Here is a 21,620-nt window from a genome sequence, read left to right as displayed (position 1 = left end):
TTTATTATAAGCATTAAGATTGATTTAGACTTTATATTAATTTAATCCCAACATGGCTATATTTTTAAGTGCGCAAACTTTATTTTCTATGGATCACCTTCTTAAGTTTAAGGTTCACTGCTGAATGTGTTATGGATCAATTGCAATATGTTTATGGGTAATTCGTACAATTTCAATGCTCATTCTTTAGAAATTTAGCGGTTCATTTTTACAATTGTGTTGCTAAATTTTACATAAAATATGGATCATATTGATATTTTTTATGGATCATTTACACTTTTTGAAGCATTTTCTCCGGTGATTTATGGATCATTTGGATGTTTTTTATGGAACGTTTTCCAATATTTTATGGATCATTTATTGGTTTTTATATTCAACAGTATGTTTACCGTTTAGGCATATTTTGAAATTCCTTTACTAGTCATTTGGCAAGCTAATGAGTGGAGAAACCTTCAGCCGAGATAATCTTCCTCATTTCGTTTCCTGGTTTGTGAATCTTTGGTAAACCTTTGATCCTAGGTAGAATAGGGTTTGAAACATTCAATTGATTCGTAGTGTTGCCAATAAACGCCTTGCACTCTTTCATCGTTTTATCCACATGTTTAACCATAGATGGAAGGGGGCCTTTTTTTTTTTTTTTTTTTTTCTTTTGGTTTGTTTTCCGTCGATCTTGTTTTCCGTGCTGAGCACCAATGCTACCGACACCAGGAAGGCAGCTCCCACACCTGGACCCTACCTATCGACCCATCAACTCATGAACCGGGGACCAACGGCTTTACTTCCCTTCCGAAGGAAGGCGTGATCAGAGATGTTATGCCTCAGAACATCCCGGTGGCGCCGACTGGGATTGAACCCAGGCCTGCTGGGGTGAGAGGTAATCACGCTTACCACTACACCACCGGCGCCGCTGTGGAAGGGGGTCAATCCTCAACTGTCTGTATAGGCCATTAGTAATCTTTTTTCCGTCATCCGATTGTCATAGTCCTCTTTGCCCAAAATCAATACATACTGCATTACCTTTGTCCGCTTTTGTATAGAATACCGGCTTTGTTTTTAGTTCTTTGATAATTCGAATTTCCTCTTTTAACGTTTTGTATTGTCTCGGAAATAATATTCCTTGGCAGTCTCGTGTAATCGAATAGGAAGTGTGTGAGTGATTGCAGTCCTCCATGTCAACGATGGCCTCTTCCACGTCAGGTTTTGAGGAGATCGCATATCCTAATCCCTTGTTGAGAAGTGTCAATTGTTCTTCTGAGAACTGTTGCGTCTTAATTACACAACACAGCAGAGAGACCAGAAATCACACAGTTCAGTTAACACAGCGCTCGACGCCGTAGTTCGGCCTTTTCGTTCCTCCTTTCTCTATAAGATCATTTTAAAACTTACTAAAAAAGCATCAATTCTACTGCTTGATTGAAAGGTTAGTTTCGGAAAAAAAAACTTTCAGTCGAGACACACGCGAGTCTAGTCTTCTCCTAGTTTCGGATTTTTCGCTGATTTCGACAGATTTTCGTGTGCAATTTCGATTGACGTTTGCGGTTTGTTCCCGGAATATGCGGTACCGGCGGAGGCGCGAGTGACTTCCTTTTTTTCCGGTCACAGTGAAGAGAGAAAAGTGTTTCGGGCCTGTCACGACCGGCTGGACAATCGAACCCAGGCAGATCTGCCATGTTCTTTGGTTTGGATGATCCAGCCGCAGGTTCCTCGAAAATCTTTACTAACAGGCGAGAGCAATGTCATTTGCTTACTCGACTTATTATCGGATGCCGCTACGGAAAACAGCCAACTTCCACCGGTGCTCTGCTTCTACTGGATCGTTGCCGACAGGCGAGAGCGATGCCACTCACTTACTCGACTTATTGTCGGATAGGTGCTGGTGCTGTTGTTGTTTTACAGGGCCTACCCGAGCAACCCATCCCCTCCTCCCCCGCCACCGACCTTAATTTATTATCTGAATATCGGAAGCTGTGCATCATAGTGCGAGGTTTTGTTTCGGAGAAAAGAGTGGAAAATTCTATAGAATAAAAAAATAAAGCCCGTTACAACCTGCTTTTGTTGTTGTGATTTGCATTTCACGAAGTTTGTGCCAGGTGTTGTAGTGAAAGCGGGAAAGGATAATTAACTGGCGAGGTATCCCCGGCAAAGAACAGCCCGAACAGAAGTTTTCTCATCCACCAGCAACCGGCAAATTTGTGTGAATCACGATCATCATCATCATCAAACCCATGGATTGGAGGATCCAATAAACATGGTGAGACCTGTCCAAATACCTTTTGCAATACAAAAAAAACTAAATAGGGGGAATGGCTCTAATGTGAGGCTGTGCGTGTGTTCGAACCTGACGTTTGTTTTTTCCGTGGAGTTTTTTTAAATCTATAATCGGTTGCTGATTCGACCATTACCAGGCCCAGGAGATAATTTCTAGGTCCCTATTTATTTATTTATTAGTCGTCAATCAGTGTAGACCGTTTTACAGTTTTACTTAAACGCTAATTGTTACAATTTTACTTCAATTACTTGCATAGCATTTATATTTTATTATTGATGCCTAGCTAACCTCGTGAAGAAAGTTTTTTTAAGCGTACTTTTATTCATTGTTATGTCAATATATTCACAGTATGTATTATAGCAAGACATCATTCTATTCAATGGGCTGTTTTTGGCATAGTCTGTTCTTTGATTGTTGATGCTAAACAAATTTCTATTCCGCAGTGAGCGAGTGGGAGCATAAAAATTGATATTTTCCAAAATCTCTGGACTGTTAACTCTTTGCGAAATCACATCGTTTTTAAAAGCAATCATTGCGAACTCTCTTCGCTTTTTGAGCTCATCTAAATTAATTAGCATACAACGCGATTCATAAGATGGAAGTGGAAAACTCGTCCAACCCAACTTTCTTAGAGCGAACAACAAGAACTGCTTTTGAACTGATTCAATGCGGTTTACATGTGTATCATGATATGGAGCCCAAACTATGCTACAATATTCGAGAAGAGGCCTCACATATGCTACGTAAAGTGTTTTGATTGTGTAGGGATCATTGAAGTGCAAACTAAATCTTTTAATGAACCCGAGCATGTTGCTTGCTTTGTAGATAATGTTATTGTAGTGATCAGCAAAAGTTAACTTGGAGTCGAGGATAACACCTAAGTCTCTGACTTGATAGGATCTTTGGATTGTTTTCTGGCCAAGAGTAATTGTGTCGTGTATTACAGCTTGCTTTCTTGTGAACGATATAGAATTGCATTTATTAATATTTAGTTCTAACAAATTTTTCTTACACCATGTGTAAAAAACGTCAATTTCTTGTTGAAATATTTGAAGATCAGGTACTTTAGATATCTCCATGAAAAGTTTCATGTCATCAGCATATATAGAAACATGAAGAAATTTAAAAATATGTTCTATATCGTTGACAAATAAATAATTATTTGCCGCCGAGAAGCTGTTCCGAAGCCAAGTAGAACCTCCACGAGACGTTCCATCATTCGTCCCACCATTAGTTCCATCATTCGTTGAACCTGACTATTGGCCACGAAAAGGCTTGCCAGTGCACATCAAAAATTGTCTATTTACATCCTTACATTTGTTTATCTCAAACTGAAGGAAGACATTCCACGCCACTACCATAAACCGGACTAGTTTTTTTTTTTTTTTTTTAACTCTTTATTTGTTCCAAATTCAAAATAAATTACATTTCATTTTAACCTAGGTGCTCCAGTTACTGCAGTAACGTACCAGCCTTAATTGTTATGATATATATCTAAGTGTTTTTACATTGTTCATGTCTTGGCAATTCAGTATTTTAAACAGGTTTTTTAACCTGCATGTCAGTATAACAATTGATATCTTAAAACTAAAAACTAAAACTAAATCTTATCTAAGTATAAAGGGAATTAATCGTTGCAATTGAGGATTGCAACGATTTTTGCCTGAAATTATTAATTATTTTGTTGGACATTTGTGCTAAAGTCTCAACATTCGAAATTCTATGTACTTCGGTTGTACTGTACCAGGGAGGCAACTTCAAAATCATTTTCAGAATTTTGTTCTGAATCCTTTGAAGTGCTTTTTTCCTGGTAGTGCAGCAACTAGACCATATTGGCACAGCGTAAAGCATGGCCGGTCTAAAAACTTGTTTAAATATTAGAAGTTTATTCGTCAGGCAAAGTTTGGATTTCCTGTTTATAAGAGGATACAAACATTTGATATATTTGTTACATTTGGCTTGAATGCCCTCAATGTGATCTTTAAAAGTTAATTTTTGGTCAAGTATTAATCCAAGATATTTCACTTGGTTTGACCAGGAAATTGGAACTCCGTTCATAGTGACTATGTGACTACTACTAGGTTTCAAAAACGAAGCTCTAGGCTTATGTGGAAATATTATAAGTTGAGTTTTGGAAGCGTTGGGAGAAATCTTCCATTTTTGTAAATAAGAAGAGAAAATATCTAAACTTTTCTGCAGTCTGCTGCAAATAACACGAAGACTTCTTCCTTTAGCGGAAATGCCTGTGTCATCAGCGAACAAAGATTTGTGGCAACCCTGAGGCAAATCAGGGAGGTCCGAAGTGAAAATGTTATACAATATAGGCCCAAGAATGCTACCCTGAGGAACTCCTGCCCTAACAGGTAGCCGATTAGATTTGGAATTTTGATAATTTACTTGAAGAGTTCTGTCAGTTAAATAATTTTGAACTAATTTCATAATATAAAGTGGAAAATTAAACTTTTTCAATTTAGCAATCAAACCTTCATGCCAAACACTGTCGAATGCTTTTTCTATGTCTAGAAGAGCAACTCCAGTTGAGTGGCCTTCAGATTTGTTTGAACGAATTAAATTGGTAACTCTCAAGAGTTGATGAGTAGTTGAATGCCCATGGCGAAATCCAAACTGCTCATCTGCAAAAATTAAGTTCGTATTGATGTGAAGCATCATTCTATTTAAAATTATCTTCTCAAAAAGTTTACTTATTGAAGAAAGCAAACTTATTGGACGGTAGCTAGAAGCTTCAGCTGGATTTTTATCCGGCTTCAAAATTGGAACAACTTTTGCATTTTTCCATTTATCAGGAAAGTATGCCAAATGGAAACATCTGTTAAATAATTTTACCAAGAAAGACAAGGTACTCTCTGGGAGTTTTTTGATGAGGATATAGAAAATTCCATCATCACCTGGAGCTTTCATATTTTGAAACTTTTTAGTTATAGACCTTACTTCGTCCAAATCAGTCCCCCAGGTATCATCAAAAATATTTTCCCGAGAGAAAATATTCAGAAAATCCCGAGCAACCTGATTCTCAATAGGACTAGTAAGACCCAAACTGAAATTATGGGAACTCTCGAATTGCTTAGCAAGTTTCTGAGCTTTTTCCAAATTTGTGATCAAAATTTTACCACCTTCTTTAAGCGCTGGAATAGGCTTTTGAGGTTTTTTCAAAATTTTTGTGAGTTTCCAAAAGGGTTTGGAACTCGGGTCTAATTTAGAAATATTATTTTCAAAAGTTTTGTTCCTCAGGGCAGAGAATCGCTTTTTAATTTGTTTTTGCAAATCCCGCCAGATAACTTTCATGGCAGGATCGCGTGTTCTTTGATATTGTCTCCTACGGACATTTTTAAGACGGATCAAGAGCTGAAGATCATCGTCTATTATAATTGAATCGAATTTAACCTCGCATTTTGGTACTGAGGCAGCTCTTGCTTCAACTATAGAAGTAGTCAGAGATTCAAGAGCATAATTAATTTCATCTTTGGTTTGCAAAGGAATGTTTGGATCGAAGTTATATTCCATAAATGTTCGATACTGCTCCCAATCAGCTCTATGGTAATTGAAAGTAGAGCTGTTGGGATTACAAATTATTTCTTGGGATATTTCAAAAGTTACTGGAAGGTGATCAGAACCGAAGTCAGCATGGGTAACCAATTGGCTACAAAGATGACATGAATCAGTTAAGACCAAATCAATAGTTGAGGGATTTCTTGCAGAAGAAAAGCATGTTGGGCTGTTTGGATATTGAATAGTGTAATAACCTGCAGAACAATCATCAAACAGAATATTACCATTGGAATTGCTTTGAGCATTATTCCATGAGCGGTGTTTTGCATTAAAATCACCAATAATGAAGAATTTAGACCTATGACGGGTAAGTTTCTGGAGGTCACCCTTGAGAAAATTCTTTTGCTGGCCTACGCATTGGAATGGCAAATAGGCAGCTATAAACGTAAGTTGTCCAAATTTTGTTTCAACAGAAACTCCCAAAGTTTCAAAAACTTTGGTTTCAAATGAAGAAAGAATTTTATGTTTGATTCGTCTATGAATAATGATGGCAACGCCACCACAGGGTCCATCAAGACGATCATTTCTATAAATCAAGTAATTTGCGTCCTTCTTAACCTTATGAGGAGGTTTAAGGAACGTTTCAGTTATAACGGCAATATGCACGTTATGAACTCTCAAAAAATTAAAAAGCTCGTCTTCATTATCTTTAAGAGATCGAGCATTCCAATTTACAATATTTAATGCTTTAAAATCCATTACTGAATTTTAAAGTCATGACAATATTATTTGCAAATTTTACTCCAGTTTGAATAGCATCAAACATGGAGTTAGATTTAAGCATATCAGAAATCATGTCAATTAATGAATTCTGTAAAAATTCCATTTTGGGGGCAGTAATGCTCCCTAAGTCAAAATTGTCAAAATTTCCGTTAGAACGTTGGTTAGTATTTTGATTTCTACCCGCTGCAATAGCAGCATAGGTAGCTCCATTAACTCGCTGAACATTGTTAGCAGCGAGGGGAGTAGGTACAGATGAAACATTTGAAGCAGAGGTGATATTTGTACCTACGGGTACGAATGTAGAATTTGTTCCTCGCTGACCGTTGTTAACAGCAGAGGAATTTGTACCTGGTCGGAAACGTGGAGCGTTTCTTACCTGTCGGTTAGAACGAGATTGTAGGATCGCTTTGCGAGTCTTACATTCCCAAAAATTGGATTTGTGGTTTTCACCACAATTTGAACATTTAAATTTCTTAGGATCTTCCTTCACAGGACAGTCGTCCTTTGCGTGAGAGGAATCACCACAATTCATGCATTTAGCTGGCATGTAGCAATTTTTAGTTCCGTGACCCCATCCCTGGCACTTACGGCACTGGGTGAGGTTTTGGAAATTTCCTCCAGTCTTCCTGAAGTGTTCCCACTTCACTCGGACATGGAGCATAAGGCTAGCTTTTTCTAAGGCCTTAAGGTTGTTTAGTTCACTAGACTTGAAGTGAACTAAATAAAAATCATTAGAAATCCCGTTGCGCGAATCGCCAGGACGGGATTTCATTTTCATTTTGATTACTTGGAGTGGCACAACTCCAAGTAATTTTGCCAGTTCATCTTTGATCTGATCCAGGGATTCACCACTGGGCAGTCCTTTCATGACAACCTTGAACACACGTTCAGTTTTGGTGTCGTAAGTAAAAAATTTGTGCTTCTTCTCAGTAAGATACTTGAGAAGACATTTAAATCCGTCCAAGGTTTCAGCCAATACACGGCATTCACCCCGACGTCCAATTTGTAGTGAAAACTTAACTTTCACGAAATTCAAAAGTTCCATGCGAAGAGCATGGAAATCGGTAATGGTTATCACAATAGGGGGAATCTTTTCCTTCTTGGCATTAAGCCGGGAAAGTTTACTAGAATTTTTCTTGGATGATGGATCATTCTCATCATCCGTGAGCAAATCAAATTGATTACTCAAATTAATTTCTTCAGAAGGGGGGTCAAGAGTTTGCCCCTTTCTTTTGCGTTTAGGCGCCATGGCGGCAGTAAATGTTTTATCCAAATCGACTTCCAAGCAGATTACTATAAGAATCTGAAGGATCGAAGAGGAATTTTCCAAATCGATATCCAAGAAGGATTACCTCGGGTAGGGTCCAAACAAGGATCGAAGAGGAATAAGAGTTGAACAAGGTAGAAATTTTTTACAGGTTGAGCACTGAAAAGTACTGTTTAAATTTGTTGTAGCTTTAGGTAGTAGTAACACTTCCTTCAGCAAAAAGCAAATAGATCCGCACGGCAAGAGAGCACGATGCGGACTGAACCGGACTAGTTTATGTTGATCTTCGTCCTGCTTTGTCTACTGTCTGGACTTCTACATCAACACATGTCAGGCAGCTTTCATGTTCAATTGGCTAATATTGGTGAGTTCGTTCCATTTTGTAAATTTTCATCTTTTCAAACCAGTAACGTTGGAAGATCACCTTTTGGCGGTGCGTTACTGGTATAAGATCTACCACCGAACCCTAGTCGTGACAACTTCAAACTAGGGAATCAGGATTTTCCAGTAATCAAAGGATCACATTTTAGTCCTTGTTACTTGTTATGACTTGATAATAGTGACAAGACTCGGGTTCTGCAATTCTATATCGTATTTTTCAAATCAAAAATATTGTTTATGTTCATAGATTTCACATAATTCCTGTCCCTTTGTCCTTCTCCTTTTCCTTTCCCTCTTCTCTTTTCAGAAAGCGAGTAATGGCGCTATAGCCATAAGTCATAAAAGGCTAGGACAAGAGTTGAGCATCAGCATGTTTTCTGAATCATCTTGCCCCTTAAATGCTGCACATTAGGCCTGGCCTTTTTGATACGTGTGACGTATCTTCGATGTGAAACATATATCAAATAGGCAAGAAAAATGATGCAGGTATATATATCATTTTCCAGGATGCTTTCAAGAACTGGCTGTGTTGGTGTTAGATTAGCTTAGATTAGATTAGAAATCGCTCGACGCAGTAGTTCTCAGAAGAACAATTGACCCTTCTCAACAAGAAAGCCTACAATGCACTATGCTTGAAAACTTAAAATTTCACGGCAAAATTCAATATCTCGAAAGCCATGCACTCTAGGTTGGATATTTTCAAGAGAGTGGTCATTTTTTATCTTAATTAATGTTTTAACTTTTTATTTTTAAGGTTTAGAGGAATACTTGGTTCTACATTGTTCAGAAAAATCGAAATTCTATCTCATCAACATATCATCGTGGGAAAATTCTTCAAAATATAGTTCTAACTCTTTTTATTTTGATTTCATGTTGCGAACCAATTTCAACGGACTTCAAGAGCATGATAGGAAGCATACTTTTAAGGATGTTGAAAAATGCTAGATCTTGTTTTACGAACTTTGTGATGGTTTCGGTGTAAAAGCAATCTATTTTTATAGGACGCTTCTCCAAAAGGAGCAAACATGAGCAAAACTTTTACACATATTCTGAAAGTGATGTAAGACTGTTGTACCCTTTTGAAAACTACCTTTTACGCTAAAAAGAAGATCTATTCGTGTAGAAAAACTCTCGCGACGATTTTTGTCGAGAAATTCTGCGTTTGCGACCATAGTACAATTCTGTTTAAAACAAATGCTTAGGGTACACCAAAGAATACCCCAAGATCATTTGTTTGTCACACCACTGCGTCCTAGCAAGAAGTACGGTCGACTTGTTTCGCGCTCCGTTGTTTTGGAAGTTTTCTCGGTATTCGCTTGATATAAATTATCAGTTTTTTCTCACTAAGTGACTCCTGGCATAGTTTCCGGTAAATTGATCGAAAAGTGAGTTTTTTTTTAAAGTAGAAAGTGTCATTTTCGGAACGATTAATCTGTGCTATTGGTAATTCGCAAACCAATTTGGGCATCATCGTTGCGTGGTCACGCATACGCGCTCACGCATACCTGCTTACGTATCATCATCATCGAGTGTGAGCACCCGTTTCTACATCTACATCGTTCATCAATCATCGTGCGCCTGTGTGCGCTGAGTACCGAGCCTCGATCAAGTGCACCACAACGAAGGTCATCCACGCAGCGCGTCTCTTCCAGCCATCTGTGTAAACGCCTACACATATAACGCTCGGTGGTAGTAGTATAAGATTATCAGATAAGTTTTTGTTTTTTTTTCTTGTTTCTTTTACTCCCCCATTAGTTAAATTTTCATTTTGTATTTCTGTGTTTGTAGTGTTTTCTGTGTATTGTGTCCAGTGATGCCACATATACAGATTTATCTGTAATCATACAGATTTTTTACAATAATTTGATACAGATATCTGTATATACAGATTACAGATTTTTGAAAAATATACAGATTTTTCAGAGTTCTCAAATAAAGGGAATGTGTTTTACTTTATTTTTTATATTTATTAATTACGAACTTGAATTCAATCTGAGCATCAAAACCAAATCGTATTTTTCACTAAATAAATATTATTATTTCAGTTTCCAATGGACTTGGAATCTTTCGAATGGACTTCTGATGTTCAGATGTTCTAATTTCTCGTTGGAAGGGATAATAGTTTCACTTTAAATTTGTTCAATTAACCATAAGTTTAATTAAATATATGTTTTGTCAAATCGATAAGCAAGCCATTTAAGAAAACCAACAAAATTTTTGATTACAGTTTGTGAGTCAAAGAGTCAACTGGAGTTCTGGGTTATTTACAATGTCCAGATAAAGGTTTTCGTAATCTCAGACATAAAAAAATAATTCTAGGGAATTGTGATAGTTACTTCATTAAGGAAATCTTCAACCGGAAACAGATTTGTCTTTCATAACTGGTGCTTAATGTTTTGTATTTTCAGACTGTATAAGAGATCCAAAACACTTTGAAGATTGTAGGATTTCATGATTTTTAAAATAAACAAATTATTTAGAAAGAAAACTTTATTCATTTTTCATGATTCTTAACTTAGAACAAACTCCTTCTTAAGTATGATTTTTCTCAATAGAGATTTACGTAAATCCGCACTGAGACCATACTACGGAAATTATACAGATTTATTTACAGATTTTTGTCAGCCAGATACAGATTAAAAAGATTTTTTCCGATGAAAATACAGATCTAAATTAGAACAAATGTGGCATCACTGATTGTGTCTGTGCGTTCAGTGGGAGAGCGTTTTGCGCTCCCACTAGTTGAACAAAATGGATGTTCTATCAGAAGACGACATGGATGACCATTCATCTAAGAAAAATGATGATGTCATCCCTGGTTCGTCGTCTCAGTCTGTCAATGGGCAGGCTGAGAAAAACTCCAGATTGCGGGCCTACCCGAATGACTCGACTGGCCCATGGGTTGTCTATTTTCAGCCCAAAAACAAACCCTTGAATGTTGTTCAGATATCTGATGATCTGACAAAGCGATTCTCTGCCGTGACCGAAATAACGAAGGTTAGGCACAACAAACTTCGTGTGACCGTCGCTAACCTGAAACAGGCTAATGAAATTGCTGTTTCCCAGTTTTTCACACTGGAATATAGGGTGTACATTCCAGCCTCTGATGTGGAGATCGAAGGCGTGATCACTGAGGCGAGCCTGAACCCCGAGATACTGGAGAAGCAAGCGGTTGGCCGATTCAAGAACCCCTTGCTTCCTCCGGTAAAGATACTGGCCGTTCATAGAATGAAGTCAGTATCGCTCAGCGAGGGTAAAAAGAGTTTTACCCCCACAGACTCGTTTCGGGTGACCTTTTCTGGATCTGCCCTTCCTCAATACATCGAGCTGGGAAAACTTCGTCTTCCTGTGCGGTTGTTTGTACCTCGGGTCATGAACTGCCAGAATTGTAAGCGGTTGGGACATACGGCCTCCCACTGCGGCAACAAGGCACGCTGCTCCACATGCGGGGAGAAGCATGAGGATGGCGCCTGCGCAGCTACTGCACCAAAATGCGTGTACTGCAATGGAACTCCTCCTCATGCTCTCTCGTCGTGCCCGGCGTACAAACAGCTCGGGGACAAAATGAAACGCTCCCTTAAGGAACGTTCCAGGCGGTCTTTTGCAGAAATGCTTAAGACAGCCAAGCCATCGACCAACGAAACAAATCCCTTTGCTCTTTTGTCAGATGACGAGTCTGGCTCTGACTTGGCTGAGGAGGGAGTTTCTTTCAGTTTTCCGGAAGGTTCTGCCCGGAAACGAAAACGCATCCTTTCGCGGAAAGTTGCAGATCAAGAACCCCAAATCAGCTTGCCCAAATCAAGGAGTGGTGGAAAAAAGGAGACTTCTACTCCTCCTGGATTCCGCAGAACTGATTATACCCAGGATTTTCCACCTCTTCCGGGGACATCCAAAACCCCTGATGCCCCAATTTTAAGAACAGAAACCCCTTCTTCATCTGGGCTGTTCTCATTTGATGACATTGTGGACGGTATTCTCAAATACCTCAACATTTCTGATCCTCTGAAAAGCATTGTCCTCACATTGCTTCCGACTGTGAAATCCTTCTTGAAGCAATTGACTTCAAAATGGCCCCTTCTTGCAGCTATCATCTCCTTCGATGGATAATTTTCCAAACGAGGTCGGGGATTTGATCACTGTTCTACAGTGGAATTGTCGAAGTCTTATTCCGAAATTAGATTCGTTCAAGTATTTAGTCCATAACAATAATTGCGATGCATTTGCCCTCTGTGAAACATGGCTCTCTTCAGAAATTGATCTCCCTTTTTTTGATTTTAACATTATTCGATTGGATCGTGAGGATTCACGTGGAGGAGGGGTACTTTTGGGGATCAAAAAGTGCCATTCCTTCTATAGAGTGAATCTTCCCGAATTCCCCGGTATTGAAGTTGTCGCATGTCAGGCTACCATTAAAGGTAAGAGCCTTTGTATTGCTTCTGTATATATTGCTCCTAGAGTCTCTGTTAATCGCAAACAACTTTTCGACACATGTGCGGTACTTCCCGCTCCATGGTTGATCATGGGAGATTTTAACTCCCACGGTACAGGCTGGGGGGAGCTGTACGATGATAACCGTTCTACTTTGATTTATGATCTCTGCGACAACTTCAACATGACAATACTTAACAATGGAGAAGTAACACGTTTGGCTGGTCCATCCTCGAATGGTAGCAGATTAGACCTCACCTTTTGCTCTAATTCACTATCGTTGGATTGCACTTGGCATGTAATCCAGGATCCGCACGGTAGTGATCATCTGCCGATCAAAATTTCGATTGCCAGTGGGTTCAACTCGTCAGAATCCGTTAACGTCGCGTATGATCTAACCCGTAACATCGATTGGACTAAGTTCCAATCCGCGATAGACGATACAGTATCGTCAGTGGAAGAGCTTCCGCCGTTGGAGGAATATAATTTCCTCTCTAATCTCATCGTCGACAGCGCACTTCAAGCTCAAACACGACCGGTGCCGCGATCGTCTATTCGTAAGAAAACACCATCGCTCTGGTGGGATCAACAATGCACGGAGGTTTACCGTAAAAAGTCCGACGCGTTTAAACTTTTTCGGAAACGCGGAACACGCGAGCATTTCGACGCATACACATCTCTTGAACGCGAACTCAAGAGCCTCATCAAGGCCAAAAAACGGGGTTACTGGCGGCAGTTTGTAGACGGATTGTCGCGCGAAACGTCTATGAATACGCTTTGGAGTACGGCGCGAAGAATGCGTAACCGGTCTACTAACAACGAAAGCGAGGAATGCTCGGATCAATGGATTCTTAAATTCGCGCGAAAAGTGTGTCCGGATTCCGTGCCGTCGCAGTTGATTCCTCGCGAAACAACGAATTCGGTAGACGAAATCAGTCAGCCTTTTTCAATGGTCGAACTTTCACTCGCTCTCCTTTCGTGTGGCAATTCTGCCCCGGGATCTGATAGAATCAAGTTCAACTTGCTAAAAAACCTCCCAGACGTCGCTAAGAGGCGCATGTTGAACTTGTACAATCAGTTCTTGGAGCTCAATATTGTTCCCGACGATTGGAGACGAGTAAGGGTGATAGCCATTAAAAAGCCTGATAAACCCGCGTCGGATCACAATTCGTATCGGCCCATCGCGATGCTGTCGTGTATTCGGAAATTGATGGAGAAAATGATCCTTTTTCGCCTCGACAAATGGGTTGAGACGAACCACCTTCTTTCAGATACTCATTTGGTTTCCGTACGACTGTCTCGCGTTGCTTTCCTCGGAAATTCAGTTAGCTTTTGCTAAGAAAGAGCAAATGGCTTCTGTGTTCTTGGATATCAAGGGGGCTTTTGATTCAGTATCCGTTGAAGTTCTTTCAGAGAAACTCCACGCTTGTGGATTGTCTCCATTAATGAATAATTTTTTGTACAATTTGCTGTCAGAAAAACATATGAGCTTTTCTCATGGAAACTCTACAGCTTTTCGATTTAGCTACATGGGTCTCCCCCAAGGCTCATGTTTAAGCCCCCTTTTGTACAATTTCTACGTTAGAGAAATTGATGTCTGTCTTAGTGACAATTGCACGTTGAGACAACTTGCAGATGACGGCGTAGTGTCTATCACAGGGCCAAAAGAGGTTGACCTGCAAGGACCCTTACAGGATACCTTGGACAATTTGTCTACTTGGGCTATTCAGCTAGGTATCGAATTCTCCACGGAGAAAACTGAGTTGGTCGTTTTTTCTAGGAAGCATAGCCCAGCACAACCGAAGCTTAAACTTTTGGGTAAACCGATCACTCATTCCATGTCTTTTAAATATCTCGGGGTCTGGTTCGATTCCAAATGCACCTGGAGATCCCACATTGAGTATCTGAGACGAAAATGCCAACTAAGGATCAATTTCCTTCGATCAATTACCGGAACGTGGTGGGGAGCCCATCCACAAGATCTTCTGACGTTGTAGCGGACAACGATTTTATCGGTTTTAGAGTACGGTAGTTTTTGCTTCCAGTCGGCAGCTAAAACGCACATCATCAAGCTGGAACGGATCCAGTATCGTTGTCTTCGTATCGCGTTAGGATGCATGCACTCGACTCATACTATGAGTCTCGAAGTGCTGGCGGGCATGTTGCCACTATCCGTCCGTTTTTCCGAGTTATCTCTGAGGCTCCTCACCCGTTGCGAAGTAATGAACCCACTGGTGATTGCAAATTTTGAGAAGCTTCTGGAGCTAAATCCTCAAACATGTTTTATGACTTTATACTACCTATATTTAACACAGGATGTCAGCCCTTCAAGAAATATTCCCAATCGTGTAATCTTCTCCGATTTCGGCAATTCAGTGAATTTTGATTTATCTATGACATAGGAAATCCGCGGAATTCCAGAGCATCATCGTCCTATGATTGCTCCGTCAATTTACGCTGCAAAGTTTGGCCATGTTGATTCTGCAAGAACGTTTTTCACAGATGGATCTCTAATAGAGGAGTCCGCTGGTTTTGGTGTATTTAATGAATTTCATAGCGCCTCTCGAAAACTTGAAGCTCCTTGTTCTGTGTATGTGGCTGAACTAGCAGCAATTCACTACACTTTGAAAAGTATTGCTTCAGTTCTTCCAGACCACTACTTTATTTTTACGGATAGTCTCAGTTCTGTCGAGGCTATCCGTTCCATTAGGCCGGTAAAGCACTTCTCGTATTTTCTCTTAAAAATACGAGAACTGCTTAGTGCTTTATCCGTGCGCTCTTTCATCATCACCTTCGCGTGGGTCCCTTCGCATTGCTCAATTTTGGGCAATGAGAAGGCGGATTCACTTGCGAAGGTGGGCGCTATGGAAGGCGACATTTATGATCGACAGATCACCTATAGTGAATTTTTCTCTATTTATCGTCAGCAGTCGCTCGTTAGCTGGCAACATCAATGGAGTGAAGGGAGCTTGGGACGATGGCTACATTCAATTATCCCTAAGGTGTCGAAGTTTGCATGGTTCAAAGGGTTGGACTTGGGTCGAGACTTCATACGCGTGATGTCTCGTCTCATGTCCAATCACTATTGTCTAAACGCTCACTTGTTCCGTGTGGGGTTGGGAGACAGCAATCTCTGTGAATGTGGACAAGGTTTCCAGGACGCTGATCACATCCTTTGGTCTTGTGCGGAGTATCGTGGAGTCAGATCACATTTTTATGATTCCCTTCGGGCTCGAGGTAGACAACCTAATGTTCCAGTTCGGGATATTTTGGCTAGACGCGATCTGGAGTTTATGAAACTCATATATGTTTACTTTAAGGATATTAACCTTAGATTGTAAGTTTGATTAACCTTGTGTTTAGTTTGTATTTTGTACGTGTGGGTTTTTTTTTCAATGTTTGTTTTCAAGATGAATAGAAATAATTTCATGCTTTAGGATTAATTAAATAGTTGTATCGTAAACCACATTTCAAACCTCCTTCTTCCCTTTTCCCATCCAAAAAATTGTAAATCTCCACTAACCTCGAGACAACCGCGAGTACTCGGTCCAGTTCCTTTAACTTTAAATTTAAGACAGTAATAATGTATAACGCAAAGGATAACTCGGCTCTGTAAAGTTTATTCGATTGAGCCTGTACAAATAAAGTTATTATAAAAAAAAAAAGATCATTTGTATGGGATTCTGAAAAAATCCAAGGATCATTCTAAGAACGTTATTAAGAACACTCCAAAGAAATCCTATGAACAGTTCAAAGGGTTTTCCGAGAATAATTTCCATGGTAATCAAGTTCTAAGGGAATTTTCGAACTATTCTGAAGGAAATTCCAAGCGGAGTAAACGTTGTCTCAATTCTTGGGTATGGTCGAATTGATACAAAAAAAACACCTTCACGACAATCTCTTGCTCTAGAAATTAATATCCTGTTCTCTCACAACCTTTCTATCATTGAACCGAATGGATTCGGTGCCCAACGTGATAGCCAGCCCGCAGCTGTTCCGATGATGGGCACTTTTCCCATCAAAAAAGCTGAACGAGTAAAAATAATCAGCAAATTTTGTTTGTCTTAGCACTCAATCAATCAAGTTTATCACTGCTAGAGCTCGATAGCAGCCCTCCGGATGACTGCAAGTGACTGAGAGTGACTCATAGATAGGACAAAAAAGTGCTGCCATTTTTTCCCCGCTCGTTCGTCCGACTGATACCGGTCCATGATATCATGCAAACCAACGGACTGTCATTAGAATCATTCGAACGAATGATCCGGCTTTTTGCTTGAGAAAAAAAAAATCAAGCTCCAAGCACACAGAATGACACAAAACAAAATGGCTTTGGTGAGGGGATTTGAATTTTCGGTCACACTCCATTTACCTCGCATTCAACTTCCGCCATTAGCCAACCCGAGAATGGATACATGTCTGATAATTGGATATTTTCTCCCCAACAGAAAGACTCGCTACTAATGCGGAAATAAACCGATGAGGTGTGAACGATCCTACATTAAACCAACCCACACACACACACACATGGAGAGGAGCGATTTTCCGCATTCCCATCTCATCTTTAATGGCGAAGGATTACTGCCGGGGCCGGGGTTGAAGTGAAAAGATTTTCCAAGAAACATTCAGAGGGATTGGATTTCTTCCCCTCTCTTTGAGAAGCTTTCGGGTGTTGCGTGGATTAGTCTTGGGATGGAATTACGGCGAGGAATTAGCTTGAGATTAATTACCACCGACTAACTGGGGAATTTGTTGGTGTGTTGTTTTGCCTCAACAAAAGGAACAAGCGCAATCAATTTCGTCTGGGCTAGGTGCGAGAAAACGGAATTTGAGGTTATGTTTTGGTGGGTCGTCGTCGTTGCCGGCGCTCCCGATGGGAATGGCAGTAATATCAAATTTGGGACGAACTAATAAACTGACCGGACGTGACCCAATTGAAAGGAGATGGCATTTGATCCGGGCACGAACCAAGGACAATTGCCCGTGGGGAGTATGGAAGAGTTTTTGTTTTGTTTGCCGAAGCAAGTTGTCTTACCATGGAAGATGCCATTATGAAAGATTTATCTTTAAGTCAATTTTAGACAGTAACACATGCCTCCTATTTTGAAAGATTTTTGATATTTGATCAAATTACAATCTTCTTGAGTTTTGTGGGCTATATGTATAATATGTACTCCAATGAATATGATTTGAATCAACAATCTTTACACAACTCAAGATTTAAAACTAATCAAATTATGTTTGACAATGATGCGTTTCCCCTTTTAGAACCAACTGGGAGTGAAAAATATACAATTATCGCCAATAACAGATGATTTTACCAACGACCATCACTGATGGCAAATAATATCAAGCCAAGCTCGTGTTAACCCAAATTGTAACAGTTCAAAATAGGAACCACTTGCCTACACTCTAGTGGAGGACGTGTAAAGAGCACAATAGTGAACTAAATTTTGCGGTTTAATTAAGTTTCGTACTTGGCACGTCCCGGAATCTCGTGCTCGTGAAAAGTATTAACATAGGCAGTAGTTTTGGGAAGCCTTCTTGCGCCATCTCCATCATGACGTGTAGCTATCGCCAGCTGGCCAGTAGTGGTTAGTGCGGTTACCGGAAAACACACTAATGAGTGGGCGGAGGAGCGGGGGGAGGGCGTGTTTGCTGGAATTTAATTCCGTCTGATGGAATATTTCGGCACTCTCCGCAGTTGAAACGATGGACGTGGCACTGCTATATAGACTCCTCAAACATCCGGCCGGGCTTTCGAAACTGAAGTGCAAATGAAGCGTAAAATTGTCTTTGTGTGGTTTGGAGGTGCAGAAGAGCGACGGTTGTTTGACTGAACGATAGATGGGTTGGAGCGCTGTGGTGAATGATGGCTCCAAGTGATGTGTCGATACATTTTCATCTCACTCCCGCTTGATCATGATATGCAAATGGCGTTCTACGTACTACATAGATGGATTGATGGAAGGAATGCAGCAGGATACTCACCAGCACGAGAACCTCCCAGCTGCACAGCAGCAGGACATCACCAGCAGCGAGCCGGTCGACGATGACAATGATGTTGATGATGACGGTGGTATCCGTTTGAGTCGCACTATTTTTGCTGGATGTCCGAGAAGAGGGGCTTTCCGTCTATGTCTATGTATGAGTATGTTTGTGCGTTCAGACCCAAATCGGTTCGGTTTGTTGATGACACCCTCTTTCCCTCTCTTCCCCGACGATGGTGGAGCCTTGGCTGGCGGATTGCCAAAATTCTCGATGACTTGTTGTCACTCTGCTTGGGGAAGGCCCCGGGAAGGCGACACTGACGATGATGATGACCAAGGCTCAAACGATGTGTTCTAGGTTTGGTCCGTGTGTCCGCAGCCGGAACGAAAGTGTTTAAAATTCAATTAAAAATAAATTTGATACACAACCGACAGCCGGTCCTGGTCCGAACGGCAGAGCGGATGCTATGCTCTGACATTAATTTATGATTAATTCCCCATCCGGGGCGCATATCAGATCAGGTGAATGCTTCTGATGCGATGCGGTGTGGTCGTCGTACGTCAACAGGGTCTTTTTTTTCCCTCGCAATTGTTGAATGCAGTGGGCACGTGTTTCTCTTGGCGGTTGGGTTAAATTGAGGCCACACTGATGACGTCGTCACCTGGGGAGTGAGAAAGAGAAAGAGAGAGATATTTAGTGGAAATGGTGTGAAATGGATCAGAACAAATGGGTTTGCTATCGATACTCTTATAACTGATGCACATGAGTAATGGAAAGGCTACATTAGTGCGCTGTTGAAAGTATGGCATTGCAAATCTCGCTGATCAAATTGGTTTTAAAAATGGATTTGTTTGTTTATTGGATTGATGTTTTGTTGATGTGGCTTTCGCATCGTTCGTTAGATTGGGTTATTTTGTCTCGCATTGACTACTGACGCTCTCGATAACCCGCGGTGGCGCGAGTGATACTGCGACAGCTGCGAAGAAGCTGCTTGACAACAATCGGTTCTTAGTTTTGAAGGACGGTGCAGAGCCGGTGACGGTAACAATGCCGCCGAATCAACTCTCGTGCTTCGGAGCCCGGAACGCGCCGTAGAAAGCCTCGTGGAAGCCCCCCCCATCCCTCCGTCTCAGTCCAGCCATTTGCTGCCGCCGCTCACCATAGTCGTTCCGGATCTGTAGTCTGATGTCACTATGGCGAGTATCCGCATGGGATTGTTAATGTTCAATCGCTGCCTGATGCTTCCGTGATTTCCAGGGAGAACAGACGTTCGATTGTAAGCCGCAAGCAGGACATCGTGATTTTCTTCCAAAACACCGGCGGAATTAATTCTGATGTTGACGACTACCGGCTTGCTGTATCGGATCGTTGCTATGATGTGATTGTCCTATGCGAGACGTGGCGAACGCTTTCCAGCCAGGTGTTCGGATCCGATTAAAGGGTGATACGGTCAAAATTTGGTCAATATCAACTTGACGTATTTCTTTCAATTTTGCATTTAAAAAACCTGAACACCCCTCATTTTGAAGGTGTGTGTGTGTAGAATGTTGCTCCTATTTTGATTTTGGAATTCACTCTTCAGTTGTCAAAATGCCGTCCAAGCAAGAAGAGCAGCGTATCAAAATTTTGCTCGCGCATCGCGAAAATCCGAGCTACTCGCACGCAAAGTTGGCAAAATCGCTAAAAGTTGCCAAATCAACCGTTACAAATGTAATTAAAGTGTTTGGGGAACGTTTGTCGACAGCCAGGAAGTCTGGATCGGGGGGAAATCGAAAACCGGAAGCCGCTGAGACGACAAAGAGAGTTTCCGGTAGTTTCAAGCGAAACCCTAACCTCTTTCTCCGAGATGCCGCAAATAAGCTGGGTGTATCGTCTACAACCGTGCATCGAGCCAAAACACGAGCCGGACTATCGACTTACAAGAAGGTAGTGACTCCAAATCGCGATGATAAACAAAATACGACGGCCAAAGCGCGATCCCGGAGGCTGTACACGACGATGCTGACAAAGTTTGACTGCGTGGTAATGGACGACGAAACCTACGTCAAAGCCGACTACAAGCAGCTTCCGGGACAGGAGTTTTATACGGCAAAAGGAAGGGGAAAGGTAGCAGATGTTTTCAAGCACATGAAACTGTCAAAGTTCGCAAAGAAATATCTGGTTTGGCAAGCCATCTGTACCTGTGGCTTGAAAAGCAGCATTTTCATAGCTTCCGGGACTGTCAACCAAGAAATTTACGTGAAATAGTGTTTGAATAAACGTCTGCTGCCTTTCCTGAAGAAACACGGTTGTTCCGTACTGTTTTGGCTGGATTTGGCATCTTGCCATTACGGTAAAAAGGCCATGGAGTGGTACGCCGCCAACAACGTGCAGGTGGTTCCCAAGGACAAGAACCCTCCCAACACGCCAGAGCTCCGCCCAATTGAGAAATACTGGGCTATTGTCAAGCGGAACCTAAAGAAGACCAAAAAAACTGCTAAGGGCGAGCAGCAGTTCAAGGCAAACTGGCTTTCTGCGGCGAAGAAGGTGGACAAGGTGGCTGTACAAAATCTGATGGCAGGGGTCAAGCGTAAGGCCCGGCAATTCGGATTTGGAAAAGCGGAAGCCTAACTGAATATTTTTCCTGAATTTTATACTAATTGAACTTGAAAAAGAAATTTAATTTGATTTTCTAAATAAACGATTTCACCGATTTACACGCGTTTTCCCTTGACCAAATTTTGACCGTATCACCCTTTATGAGGTTTTTCGTTGCGATCGGAACAAAAATCTACTGGTGGCGTTCTTGTCGCTGTCCGTTCTGGATTGGAGGCGAGTGCAATTGAAAATGAATCGTGGAACAGTGTGGAACAGGTTTGGACAGCCATTAATCTGGGCGATCGCACACTATTTTTGTGCGCATTGTACATGCCTCCAGATCGAGTTCGTGATCTTGAACTCATCGAAACTCACTGTCAATCAGTCTTCACAGTAATGGAAAGAGCGACTCAAATTGAT

General features: G+C 41.0%; 1 protein-coding gene across 1 annotated transcript in view; it reads right to left on the bottom strand.

The window, feature by feature from the left end:
* Window positions 1-21,620, bottom strand: part of LOC135697634 (5-hydroxytryptamine receptor 2A-like) — a 388,901-nt gene that overhangs the window by 65,576 nt on the left and 301,705 nt on the right. The window contains exon 3 of the mRNA XM_065217417.1: window positions 18,624-19,284. The gene's annotated coding sequence lies outside the window, so the exon portion shown is untranslated. The remainder of the gene's footprint in view (window positions 1-18,623; window positions 19,285-21,620) is intronic.

The sequence above is a fragment of the Ochlerotatus camptorhynchus genome, unplaced genomic scaffold, assembly GCF_037179485.1.
Source record: "Ochlerotatus camptorhynchus isolate MF236.1 unplaced genomic scaffold, CSIRO-AGI_Acam_v1.1 ptg000077l, whole genome shotgun sequence".
NCBI lineage: Eukaryota > Metazoa > Arthropoda > Insecta > Diptera > Culicidae > Ochlerotatus > Ochlerotatus camptorhynchus.
Note: the sequence above shows the minus strand (reverse complement) of the source record. Positions and strands in the feature narration are given on the sequence as shown.